The sequence below is a fragment of the Antechinus flavipes genome, chromosome 2 (genome assembly GCF_016432865.1).
Source record: "Antechinus flavipes isolate AdamAnt ecotype Samford, QLD, Australia chromosome 2, AdamAnt_v2, whole genome shotgun sequence".
Classification (NCBI taxonomy): Eukaryota; Metazoa; Chordata; class Mammalia; order Dasyuromorphia; family Dasyuridae; genus Antechinus; species Antechinus flavipes.
The window spans coordinates 230,957,183-230,970,899 of record NC_067399.1 but is presented as its reverse complement, the minus strand read 5'-3'; the positions used below and the strand labels follow the sequence as shown (position 1 = coordinate 230,970,899).

The following is a 13,717-nucleotide window of genomic DNA, read 5'->3' as shown; positions in this document are numbered from 1 at the left end:
GCACATGTATAATCTATATCAAATTACTTGTCTTCTTAAAATGAAGGGAAGGGAAGAAGGAAGGAAGAGAATTTGGAACGCAAAATATTTTTTAAAAACCAAAAACATTAAAAATTATTTCTTACATGTAATTGAGGAAAAATAAAAATAGTAAATAATAAAAAAATTATTACAAAAGAGTCCATAGGTTTCACTGGACTACCAATGGGTAGGAGGGACCATCGCACAAAAATGTTAATAATCTCTTAAAAGAGAAATCCTGTGATATATGACTGATTCAAGATTTCATGATATTGGGAGGGGAACTCATGGAGTTGCTTTTTTGAAAGGATGTCGAGCTTCTGTAAAATCATGCGGTTACAAACCCTTCTTTGATGGCTTCTGGGAACAAGGGTCTCATTCTTTCAGACAAGAGCATGGTTTTGGTTAGTCTATGCTGTGACTCAGCCATGATTCCTGGTCCCTTCTGTGGTAGTTAATGAGCTCGTGATGAGGTCACCCTGGGAACTCACCAGTGATTGACTCATCTTGTCTTAATGGGTAAGTGCCCTTTCAGTTCCTCACTGGGTAGAGAAGCCTTGTGTTGTATTTCTTCTGTTCTGATGCTGGGAAAAGGCAATAAGAAACACAAAATTACAGTTTCAGAACTGAAAGATACCATAAAAATGGATTAATCCAACTCTTTCATTTTATAGTTTTTTTCAGATCCCATTAGCAGAATCAAAGATAGGTTCTACAACATTAAGTAGAAGACCACCAGGATAGTGGTGGGTGTCATGAGCTAAGTGAGACTATATTGGTGTTTTAGGACACAGAGAGTGCTAAATTTCCCAAAAATACTCTACTGGAGCTTAGAGGTGCTCCACTTTACTAAGCAATAGAAGGAATCACCTCTACACTCCCCCTCCAACCCAGCAATCATGTTAAAGGAGCCCAGATCATGCTATGCGAAATATCTTGGGATGTTTAATTTTAAGAAGAGATTTGAGGAGAGACATGCAAGATATCTTAAAAAATTTGAATGGCTCTCACATTTAAGAGGGATTAGGATTATTCTGATTGACTTCAAAGGTCAGAATTAGGATGACAGGCAATGAATGGAATTTACAAAGTAGCAATTTTAAATTTGATGTCTGAAAGCTTTCTAACAATGAGCTCTATCTAAAAGTAGAAGGAATTGCCTTAAAAAGTAGTGACTTCCTCTCCTTGGAGGTATTCAGTCACAGCATCTGAAAGGCCAGATAAGTTGCTGTTGTTGTTGTTTGATTCTTTATAACCCTATGGTTATATTGGAATTATCTTGGCAAAGATACTGAAGTAGTTTGCTAGTGGAAAACAAAGGTTAAATGACTTGCCCAAAGACACAGAGTTAAGATGTTTCTGAAGCTGAATTTGAATTCAGGACTACCTGACTCCAAGTCTAGAGCTCTATCCACTGTGCTACCTAACTTGGTGATAGTATTAAACAAATTCTTGTTCAGGTATGGATCGGATAAGATGGCCTCTGAAGTCCTTTTCAAGTCTAAGCGAACATGATACAGTGGGAAAAGCACTGATTTTGGAGTCAGAGGACATGAGTTCAGATCCTGACTCTACTTCTTATTTTGTGTGTGAGTGACGTTGGCTAAATCATTAAACCTTTCCGGGAGGAAATTGTAAAATGAGAGGGTTAAACTAGACGGCCCTGGAATTCCCATTCAGCTCTAAATCTAAGATTCAAAGATCCTAGTGCTGCATTTCTTCACCAACCTTGGGACTCAGCAGCAAAAGCAGTTTCTGGGTTCCCAGGGATATTGTCTTACAAAATCCATTCTTTTGCTTTTGCTTTGCAAGAAGTTCTTGGATCGCTTTTTAAGCTTCCAGTGTCCATATCCCTTCTCCAACTGCAAAATTATTCACTGGGTTTCATGCTAATACTGGAAACAGTAATAATGATATTCTGCTACCATAATAAGTCCTTGATTATAGCTTCTTCTCAGAGAACTGGGTTTTTTTCTACTTTTCTAGGATTAGCTCACTTACTCTTATAGCTTTTTTAGGAAGCAAGTATGGAGTTCAGAGTGGTCAAATGCCCTGTCCATTGTCACACAACTGTTAATGTCTGTTCTTGGGTGCTATCGCCTTTCCAGGATTCCGTGGCTATCATACTCTCCACTTGGGTCCTGCTATCTTCTGAAGTAGATTGTCTGGTTTGGAGACCTGTGCAACAACCATGGTCACCCCAGATCAGCCCAGGGGCTGTTGAAGGGTCAATTACAAATGTTCTGTGTACAACCTAGGTCTGAACCTCTTTTAATAGTGAACTCAATCCTTATCTTATCTAGCTCTTACCTTGATGTCTTTCATTTCCATTTTATCCTTCAAATGCTCCTTTGTTTATAATAAGCTCTTTTTCATCTTTTAGTTTCAGCTGGTACTTTTAATCTCTCTTCTGGTGCTTGCAGAAACCTTGATTTCTCCAGAAAATACCTCACTTCTTGGTGTTCTTAAAGGCTGGCTTTTTCTTCCTTTGCTGCTTCCCTTCACTCCAACCCCAGGATACATCGGGTCAGAAGGAAATGTTGCCACTTCCAGACCCTCCTTCTCTCACCATCATTTAATAACTCCTCCTTTTCATACTTTATACTTAAGTCAAGCTGCTCTTCTCTTTTCTCAATGTATTCACACTGGCCATTATCCCTGTCTGGAATATATTCCCTCCTCACCTTAGCCTCGTAGAATCTCTCTCTTGAATCTCTCTCTTCCTATAAGATGCAATTCAAGCACAATCTTCTGCATGAGGCTCCTTTAACATGATTGCTGGGTTGGAGGGGGAGTGTAGAGGTGATTCCTTCTATTGCTTAGTAAAGTGGAGCACCTCTAAGCTCCAGTAGAGTACTTAGTATCTACTGTTTGCCATCTGTCCTGTCTAGCTCCTTGGAGCTATCATCTATAATCCTTTAGGTCTTTTTCTTTTCTCCCTAGAAGTTCAGTGTCTGGAGTAGTTTTCCTTTCCACTCCAACTCTTGCTTCCATCAACCATCCTGACCTCCTAGTTCCTCAAATTCAAATCCCATTGTCCTCTGACACTACTCTATCTCAACCATACCCAGAAACTGCCATATCTCAGACACCCTCTACTGTTTCATCTTCTGAACCCTATAAACTGAACTTGCTTAGTTTTTGGAATTCCTAGTTATGCCTCTGGTAGATTTATCATTGCAGTCAGAAAAGAAAGGCAGCTGTTTTGAAACAATGAAGAAGCAGATGGCAAACAGAGAGTACTGGTCTTAGAAGAGCAAAACCCTTAAACTCCACAAGGATTGGGATGAAATCTGACTTAGATGCCATTTAAATTGAGAGGGGAAGCAGCTGAATTTAACTTTATGTAAAAGCAAAACTAGACTTATCTAATTCAAGTTATCTAAAAAGCAACAAACAGATGCATGATAGATATATGTAGGTTGCAACATATTACAAGTAATGACTGGTAGGCAAGAAATATTTTATATTTATCAAAAGCATTTATTAAGTGCTTACTGTATGTAAGGGACTCAAAGACTAAAGCAAAACAACCCTTGCCTTGAAAAAATTTTATTGACTTAGGAAAAAAAGCACATACACAGCAAAGTGTAAATGAAATTGGTGGAAAGTACAGTTATCCTTCACATCATGATTTTATCCATCATGGCTTCAAAATATTGTGGGTGGGCATAAGAATTAAATGGGAATTTTGGGGTCACTTCTGTGGAAGTTGCAAATGACCAGTGAAGATCAGTATATGACACAGAGCCTATGATCAAATTCTTAACCCAAATTTTACAATAGGATATTGTAAACAGCCCTTAAAAAAAGAAAAAAAGTTATACTTCTTTTCTTGTATGAAAGAAGGGCCAAAAAACTTTAGACAGATTTTCCAAATCTTGCAGGTACCCATAACTAATGAGATATGGGGAGGGATAACTGTATGGTCAGGGTAGAGAGAGAGACTGCACTGCTTTAGGGAGGGAGAAATTGCAACAGGTCTCATGTAAGGAATGATATTTGAGCGGTGCTTTGTTGGAAGGAAGGAATTCTTAACAGATGAAATCAATGCTATCTGGCTTAGAATATAGAGGCAACTGGTGTTGAAACACATAGGGGTTCAAGATAGCTACTCTTTCTTCTTCCCCAGCCATGTGGTTGCACAGTGGGTTCAATAGAGGGAAAGCCTGACTTTTCACTAGGGAAAGTAGGCTCTTTGATTCTTATATTCATTGGCTCATCATCGGAGAAATCAAAGATTCTGGGAACAAATTCCACTTCTTGGCTCTAATTTAGAATTTCCTCATAAGAAGGAGAGAAGTTAAAAAGATACCAATATACATACATGAATCAAATTTGGAACAGGTACTTTATTCTCACATGAAAAGGGGCATGTTAAGCACAAAAGAAGCATAGTAGGTATTAGAGAATGATCAGAACAGAATTCAATAACTTATCACTATTAATATAATCCATTGGAAGGCTATGATTATTGTTATTTATCCTTCAATTTTGAAGAGAATCAGTGACATAACAGAGTGAAGTCTTGACTTTTTTGTAAATTGATCATATTAGGCAGAGTTGCAAAAAGTCATTAGTCTCTCTCTTCCAGAGCCATTGAAATCCAATGGCAGAACAAAAGTTGAGACAGCTGGCAAAGGGTCAAGATGCAGTGGATGACCTTGGCTCCTTCAATGTCTGAATAAGCTCTAAGTACTCCACAGAGCCTGCTTCAGTTACCTTCATGCTCATTGGAACAAACTGTCCTTATCCACCCATTTTACTGCATTCTTGGAGTTGACATCCTCCTAACTCATGAAAGGGTTTAAGGCCTATTGATTACCCTCAATGTGGTTTAGTCCATCTGCTTAGAGGCTTCAAAGGATAAAGGAAGGTTAACTAACGGGAACCATTACACACACACACACACACACACACACACACACACACACACACACACGACTCCTGTTCTCCAAATTCCATCTACCTTCATTTATGGCCCCAAGGACCTGGGCTTCTGATTATTGACTCTTCACCATTTCCCAGCTTTACAAAAAGAGACAAAAGATAGATCCTATCCTTAAGGAGTTTACAATCTAATAGGGGAGACAACATGAAAGCAAATATATACAAAGAAAGCTATATGGGGTAGGGGGGAGGGCAGGAAATAATTAACTCAGGAAAGGCACTGAAATTAAGGAGGTCAGGACAGTTTTACTATAGAAGATGGGATTTTAGCTGAGATTTGAAGGAAGATGAGGAAGGAGAATATTTTAAAGAGAACACCCAGAGAAAATGCCCAAGAGATGAAGTGTCTTATTTGTGGAACATCCTAGACACCAGTGTCATTATATCAAAGAGTACATCTCAGGGAGTGAGGCATAAGAATACTGGAAAAGTAGGAGAGGACATTGTTTGAATGCCTAACAGAGCCTTTCGTATTTGATCCTGGAGGCAATAACAAGCTACTGGAATGTGTGTGTGTGTGTGTGTGTGTGTGTGTGTGTGTGTGTGTGTGTGACATGGTTGGACCTGTTCTTTACAAAAATTATTTTAGTGGCTGAAGGGAGTTTGGTTTGAGGAGACTGGAGACAAGCAGACGCAGGAGGATCTGCACTAGAGTGTCAGAGGAGAAAAGGCAGCATATCGGAGAGATATTGCAAAGACGGAAATCGACAGGCCTAGGCAACAGACTGGATATTAGAGGGGTGAGGATAGATAGTGAGGAATTCAGGATGACTCCTAAGTTATTAGTCTTAGGGACTGGGAAAATGGTGTTGCTCCGTATAGTAATAGAGAAGGTGGAGGGAGAAGGGTTTAGGAGGAAAGATAACGAGTTCTGGTTTAGACAGTTTAAGATGAGCACTGAACATACAGTTAGTGATGTCTGAAAGGCAGTTGAAGATACAAGACTGAAAGTGAATAGAAAGGTTGGGGCAAAAGAGATGGATAATTAAATCTGTGGAAGCTGATAAGATCCCCCAAATGAGATAAAACTATAATTCTGATTCTTTTTCATTTTCCCCTCCAGTTCCCCTTTTAATCCTCCCTAAATCTTGTTTGGATTAAGGAAAAGGGGGTTTTCTCCATTCCCAGTCAGGAATTTGGAGGGAGGAGGAGGTATTGGGTGGAGAAGGAACCGGAGGATCCTAAAGACCAGGGTAAGAGTAGGGGCAGAAAACCAGTGAGAAATGAAGAGATCTCCTTCTGGTTTAGAGTTCGGTGAGTTTCCAGGTAGTATTGCTTTTACTGTGTTGACAGCCTGTATTCATTTCTCTACTTTGCAAAAGGTACTTGGCTCATTTTTAAGCAAAATGGTCACATCTCTTCCCAAAAATGTTGACTGCAAAATTACTCATCTAACTTTGAGTCAGTCCTGGAAACCCAACTCCTCTGTGTCCTTGGGGGCTTGCTAGTCAGCCACCCCCAGCTTCTTCAGGAGTGACCTCACCCCCAGCCCCCTTCCCCGGATTTCTACATACACCACTGCTGGTTGGGTTCTGGCCTCATGCTGTCTGCTGTGTGGTGAGTGGAAGGAATTTAGCAAGAACTCTGCACACTCAGCAGCCCCAGGCCTGGAAGAGTAGGGAACAAGATGGGAGGGGAGTGGAAAATACCAAAATCATTCTCCAAAGAAGGGAAGCAGCTGAAATAACCTTCCCTAGACCCAGTCACCCTTCCTGCATGTGGGAGCCCGCTTTGGCACTGGCAAGTTACCATAGCTTGACCACTCCCTGGTGGGCTCCAAAGTAACCCAGCTAGGTCTGAATCCTGGGCATTATGCCCAGGAGGAAGAGGAATTTATAAATTTTCAAGTGTTACATAAATGCGAATTATCATCATCCTCATCATCCTGGTACAAGCCTTTGGCCTGCTGGCTGGTCTCCTTACTTAGATGAATCTGGTACTCAGAGGATAGGACTGATTTTCAGGTCTCACAGGTGGTAAGCATGAGAGGTACAATTTGAACCCAAGTCCTCTGATCTTGGAGCTAGTGCATTTTCCATCATATGATGCTGAATCCTCAGGTATAACCAGGTTGCTATCTGCATGAGTAGGGGGAATACCCATATGTTGGAGAATACAAATCTATTAGTACTGAAATTTAGCTTTCTAACACTAAAGACTCCCTCATGTTTTTGATTTGCTATTGGATAAACAACTCCAATTTATGCTTTCTATCTACTTTCCCTGCTCTGACTACAGAGTGTGACTGGAGAAAGACAAAGTAATGCAGACTTTTTCTAATGCTCTTATAGTGTGTAACTTTATTTTTTTTAATTTTTAAAGCTTTTTATTTTCAAAACATATGCACAGATAATTTGTCAACAATGACCCTTGCACAGCCATGAATTTCAGATTTTTCCCTCCTTTCCCATACCCCCAAGATAGCAAGCAATCCAATATATGTTATATGTGTTAAAATATAAGTTAAATCCAATATATGTAAACACATTTATATAATTCTCTTACATGCAGACTTTTTCCCATTGCATATTCATGCTGTCCAATTGCAAGTTAGTCTGATGCTTATGTTTTTATTCATCTTTTCTTGATGCCCTAAAACAGTCTCCACAATCCCAATCCTAGGTCTTTAGACCCTCATTCCTCTCAATCTTCCTCTCAGCAAATAATTTTGCTTCTTGTTTTACCATTTCATTTTTCCCATATTTAGACTCTCCTCCTCCCTGCTGCTTCCCAAGAAAGGGTTTTCTTTCCTCTCTAAACTTGTCCTTTCACTCTCCCCACCATCTCAGGTGGGTCTTCCACCCACCATCTCAGAATCATAGAATCTCAGAGTTGGAAGGAACCCCAGAAGTCATGTAAATGTAATATTTATCTAAACAGACATTTGTTTTTACATAATTCTTCTATACATTTCCTAACATGCGGCCATCTAGCTTATCCTGGAAAGTTTTCAGTGACAGGGACCTCACTACATCCATAGTCAACCCTTAACACTTTAGGGAAACTGAGATGTCATTAGTAACAAGGTTGAATAGTAACAAAAGCTGAAACAAGGCCACTTAAAGCTTAAGGGTTTCTCTGTGCCATTCCTTTCTAAAAATATTTCCTGAGCATCTATTATGGGAAATACTACAGGAAAATACTGATTGGAATTCCTGCACTGTGGGGTAGATATGGGGGAAAAGTGTCAGACATAGTTTTTGAGAGTGTTAGAGTAGAGTTTGGTGATGGAAGTCCCTTAAAAAGATTTCACTACCTTTAGGGCCACACCAACTGTGACAGACACAGTTATTGCTTCCAAGTGGATATGTATTTATTCTTTCACCTAAAATTGAAACATTGGATGATACCAACTTTTGAAGCCCAAGAAATATGAGTATTTTTTTCCCTGAACCTAGGGCCTAAGAACTCATCGGGGAGTACCCATGACGGTGCATTAGTAAATGGTTAACAACTAATTTGTTGGGTGGAGATGCAGGTGGAGATAGGTTAGAGGTAGAAATTTACCCATGATTTCTTCGACAAAGAGAATATCTAACTCAGTTTCAATTGATCCATGATGGACAGAAGCAGCTACACTCAAAGAAAGAACCTGGGAAATGAATATAAACTGTTTGCATTTTTGTTTTTCTTCCCGGGTTATTTTTACCTTCTGAATCCAATTCTCCCTGTGCAACAAGAGAACTGTTCGGTTCTGCACACATATATTGTATCTAGGATATACTGTGACATATTTAACATATATAGAACTGCTTGCCATCTGGGGGAGGGGGTGGAGGAAGAGAGGGGAAAAATCAGAACAGAAGTGAGTGCAAGGGATAATGTTATAAAAAATTACCCAGGCATGGGTTCTGTCAATAAAAAGTTATAATTATGAAAAAAAAAAGAAATTTACCCATGATATACCTTTAAGTTTAATTCACATTATTAACATTTTCTAAATCACTAAGTCTAAATAGTTAACAAAACAAAAAATCAAGACCTGATTTGTGGCATTTTTTAATTCCATACGTATATATAAATGCTCACACTGAAATTTTAATAATCAACTCTCATGAGTCAGTTTGAACTAGCTCCAGCATACCTTTAGGAGTACAGAACCAAGCTCTAGCATACCTCTGGGAGTACAGCACCCGCCTCTGCTTATGCAAACTCTGTTCTCAAAGTTCAAGTGGTTCCATCACTTCCAATAAAACTTCTCTGGGAATAAACCTACAAAGATCAATGGGAAGCACAGTGGTAAGGGCATTAAAGGCTAGGCAGAGGATTTTGTTTTACTTAAAGGCAATAGGGAGCTACTGAGGTTTTCCTATCATAGTAGAGGCATGTTCGGGTCATCATCAGTATGGCAGTTCTAAGAAAGATAGTCTGAAGAGCAAAGAGATGGGAGGCAAAATGACCACTTGGGAAACTAAGTCAATCATCCAGACAGTAGAAGATCAGAACTAGAGTAGAATGTCTTTGAATGGGAATAATGAAGATTTGTGTCAGAGCTGTTGTAGAGGGAGACCTAACAAGACCTGGCAATAGATTGCCTATAAAGGGATAAGAAAGAGGAAATAGTCAAAAATGATTCTGATGTGAAACCAGGCATAGAAATATAGTCACTCCCCCAACAGAAATAGTGAACTTTGATAGGGGTATGGAATTGGGAAGGAATGTAGAGTTTTGTTTTATACATGATGAATGGAGCTCCTTGCTAGATAGTCAGGTAGAGACATCCCACAGGTAGTTGATAATATGATGCCAGAATTCAGAAGAGAAATTGGTACTGGACATATAGATCTTTGATTAGCTAAATGGTTAAGTGGATAGAGCACTGGGACTGGAATCAGGAAGACTGTTCATATCCAACCTTGGACATGATTGAAAATGACTGAACAATATAAGTCATCTGCATAGGAATGAAAATTGAACCCCATGGGAACTATGAGATCACTAAGGCAATGAGAAAAAATGAAAAGCACAGGACAGAGCCTTCGAGGACTCCCAAAGTTAAGGGGCAAAAGATAGCAAAAGAGACTTAAAAGTGGTATGACCTTTGGGCGGAGACCCAGGAGGGAGCAGTATTAGGGAAGCCAAGAGGAGAAAATGTCCCGAAGGAGAGCGTGCTCAAAAGCCTGGAAAGTTACCAGGAAGTCAAGGGGGATGGGAACTGGAAAAAGCCATTGAATTTATCAGCTAAGAGATCATTTGTAATTTTGGTGCAGTTTCAGTTCATTGGTGGGCTGGAGGCCAGACTGAAAGAGGGCGGAAGTATAGACAATGAATAAAGATGATTTTTTTCAAGGATTTGGCAGTGAAAAAGAGGAGAGATGTTGGCCTATTAAAGGGGAGGAGAATGAGCAAAATGAGAAATAATACACAATGCTAGTGGAAATAGTAATCTATATAGCAGAACTCTATGCAGTCTCTGATGGAGTAGCACTGAAGTTTACTAACTTAATCCTTAGCTAAAGCTGCGCAAGCTTAGCTGGACCTTCATGATCTCTCAAGAGCCCCAGCTAAGAATGTTATTTTCCACACCATGATATCCCTGAATGATTTTCAAATCCCTCACTTGGGCCACTGGGTCAATTCACTCAATCTAAGATTCACTGTTTTCTTTTGGCTCATCAGGAAGTCTGTTGAAGGAAATGTTAGGAATAAGGGAAGGCGTGGGCAGAAAGGTGCACTTTGGAGACTCCACATTACTTAATGAAATTAATTTTTTTAAAATATTAAACATTTTCATATTTTAAACTGTGCAAACTAGGTACAAGCACCAAAAAGGAAATAGGTCACTACTAATGTTCCCATCACCTCTGACATTGGAACTATCAGAATCACAGGTCTTAAGTTAGAGATCTCAGAAGCCATCTAATCCAACTCTCTCATTTTTCAGATGAGACACCAAATCTCAGAGAGGGTAAAAGGATCACTTGACCAAGATCACACTGACTGTACATGGAAGAACTGGGATTTTAACTGAGATCCTCTAACTTCAAATCAGACATGGATAAAACACTTTGCAAACCTTTAAAAAATTTTTTTCATGATATATATCATTCCTGATTTGTATGTTTTCAGAACAACAAGACCTCCTCCACCAATGTTTCTGTGTCTATTCTTCCTCTGTACTCATTTGTATAACATAATTACTATTTTTACCTTAACTCTGTCCCAATCTTTCTTTTGAGCTACCTTATTGTTGGTATCAATCTCAAACATATGGTATACATTTCCTGTATAAAACAAAACAAAACAAAACAAAACATAAACACATTGTCCATGTTGAGTTCCTTGAAAATGATCTTTGAAATTGGCTCTTATATGTTAAATTTTCTATTAAGTTCAGGTTTCATTGATAGAAAGTCCTGAAAATCTGAAGATTCATTGAATGTCCATTTTTCTCATTCAATATTAGAGATACTTTCATTGGATATGATATTTTTGGCCACAGGCCTAGTTCTTTTGATTGTTAGTAGGTATGATTCCAGGATTGCAGTCTTTTATTGTGGCTGCTGATAAATCCTGTACAATTCTAAGTGTGGCACCTGCATATTTGCATTATTTTTTCCTTTTTTCTTGCAAAATTTTCTCTGATCTAGGGGTTTCAAAATTTCACAATAATATTTTCTTTAGTGTCCTTTTCTGAAGATGAACTATGGTCTTCCCTGTTCCCATAGTAAGTTTCTATGATGGGGTCCTTTCTTCTTTGTGGATTCATTTTTTTAATAAGAGGTATTAGTGAAAGCATCTCTAATCTTGGGGTGGAGGAATGGTGCCTCAAGATTCCCTTCAACTCTCTTCTTTCACCTGAAACTCCAAACTCCGAGCTATCCTCTCCAGCAAGTGCTCACAGCCAGCAGCATCCCTATCCCACTGCTTCTGCATTCACAGACTGTGCTGGTTCCTTTTCACTCAGGGCTGTCTTTCTGCAGCTCAGCTGGGCCTAATGTTCTTAATCAGATGAGGTTCTCTCTATCTTCCTTGACTCAGCTCTGGCTCCACACACTAGAAGCGAACATTCCTGTAGTTCCTGCTGAAGCTTCAGCCAAACCTAGCTAGCCCCAGGACTCCCCACTTGATGCTTCCACAGAGCTAGCTTGGAGGTGTTTGCACTTCACAGGATTAGTCCCCAACCTGGGCTCTTTCTTCATATCTTCTTGAACTATAACAGGAAAACCCCATCTGCCTCAAGTCTTGATTTTTCACCAGTCTATGTTTGCCCTCAGGGAAACCTCAGGCAATCTCAGGCGCAAATTTGTTCTATTTGTGGGGGAAACCTGGAGAACTTGACATTTACCAACCTATTTCACCATCTTCCCAGAAGCCACCACTTTGCAAACCTTTTAACATTCTGGAGCATGTTGCATGGCCCCCGCCTGGAATTCCTTTGGCCAGGTTGGATCTCTCTAGTTCAGGAGTTCTGAGCTACAATGGGTGGGCTTTTTGGATGTTTAAACTAAATTTGGGCTGAGTGAAATGAGCAGGACCAGGAAGTCATTACAACAATACTATATGATATTCAATTCTGATGGACATGGCTCTCTTCAAAAATGAAATGAAGCAAATCAGTTCTATTTGTTCAATAATGAAGAGAACCAGCTACACCCAGCAAAAGAACTGTGGGAAATAAGTATGAACCACAATATGGCATTTCCATTCTCTTTGTTTTTGTCTGCTTGCATTTTTGATTTCCTTCTCAGGTTATTTTTACCTTATGTCTGAGTCCAATTTTCCTTGTGCAGCAAAATAACTATATGGATATGTATACATGTATTGTATTTAACAAATACTTTAACATATTTAACATGTATGGTCTACCTGCCATCTAGGAGAGGGGTGGGGGGAAAGAGAGGAAAAGTTGGAACAGAAGGTTTTGCAAGGGTCAATGCTGAGAAATTACCCATTCATATATAAAAAGCTATAATAAAAAATATAAAAAAACTTAAATTTGACCTAAATGTGACAACTCCCTGGAAATGGGGGAGCATCACATTGTCAAAGAAGAGCAAAAAAGCCCTAGTCAGGGATCCCAAAATGATAAGAATGAGAATTCTATCCATAAATGATGATCTCTGTACTTCTAGATTATGTGAGATAGGGAAACCTAGTCTTAATCCCCACATATAGCATATAAATCTTAACTATTATTAATCATTAATTATTTGTAATTGATAATTAATTACAATCAATTATACCCAGAGTCAGAATCTTCATGGCCTCTCTCTGGAAGAGTCATCCTATGTAGCCTACAAATTTTCTAAATTGTCAGTTTTTAGGTAAACAAAGAACTTTGTTATTATTCAGTTTTTTACAGTTGTATCTGACTTTTCATGACTTCATTAGGACCTTGGCAAAGATACTGGCGTGGTCTGCCATTTCCTTCTCCAGCTCATTTTACAGATAAGGAACAGGATTAAGTGACTTACCCAGAAACCCATAGTTAGTAAGTGTCTAGATGTGAACTAAGAAACATGTCTTCCTGACCCCTCTGTGCCACTTACCTGCCCCCAACAATGTATTTGTTTAATACCCACTGTGAGGTCCCAATTTGTAAAAGCCAGAGGTGGAATGTGAGGTCTCTATTGGAGTGAAAGCCATAACAAACGAGTAAAAGCCTTTACAAGGACACAATATCCAACAAATAACCTTGGGTATGTCTGGAAACTTACTCAAAACAACCAGCACATGGTCTTGAGTGTCTGATCACTTAACCATCTGCACTGGCCTAGCACCTGGGTTCTGGAACTGTGCCCAG

At 39.3% G+C, this 13,717-nt stretch overlaps 1 long non-coding RNA gene across 1 annotated transcript in view; it reads right to left on the bottom strand.

Annotated features, from left to right (window-relative positions):
- LOC127548838 (uncharacterized) overlaps window positions 1-13,717 on the bottom strand; it is a 29,624-nt gene that overhangs the window by 9,800 nt on the left and 6,107 nt on the right. The window contains exons 2-3 of the long non-coding RNA XR_007950474.1: window positions 9,088-9,183; window positions 513-605 (exon numbers count right to left, since the gene is read on the bottom strand). This is a non-coding gene — a long non-coding RNA (uncharacterized LOC127548838). The remainder of the gene's footprint in view (window positions 1-512; window positions 606-9,087; window positions 9,184-13,717) is intronic.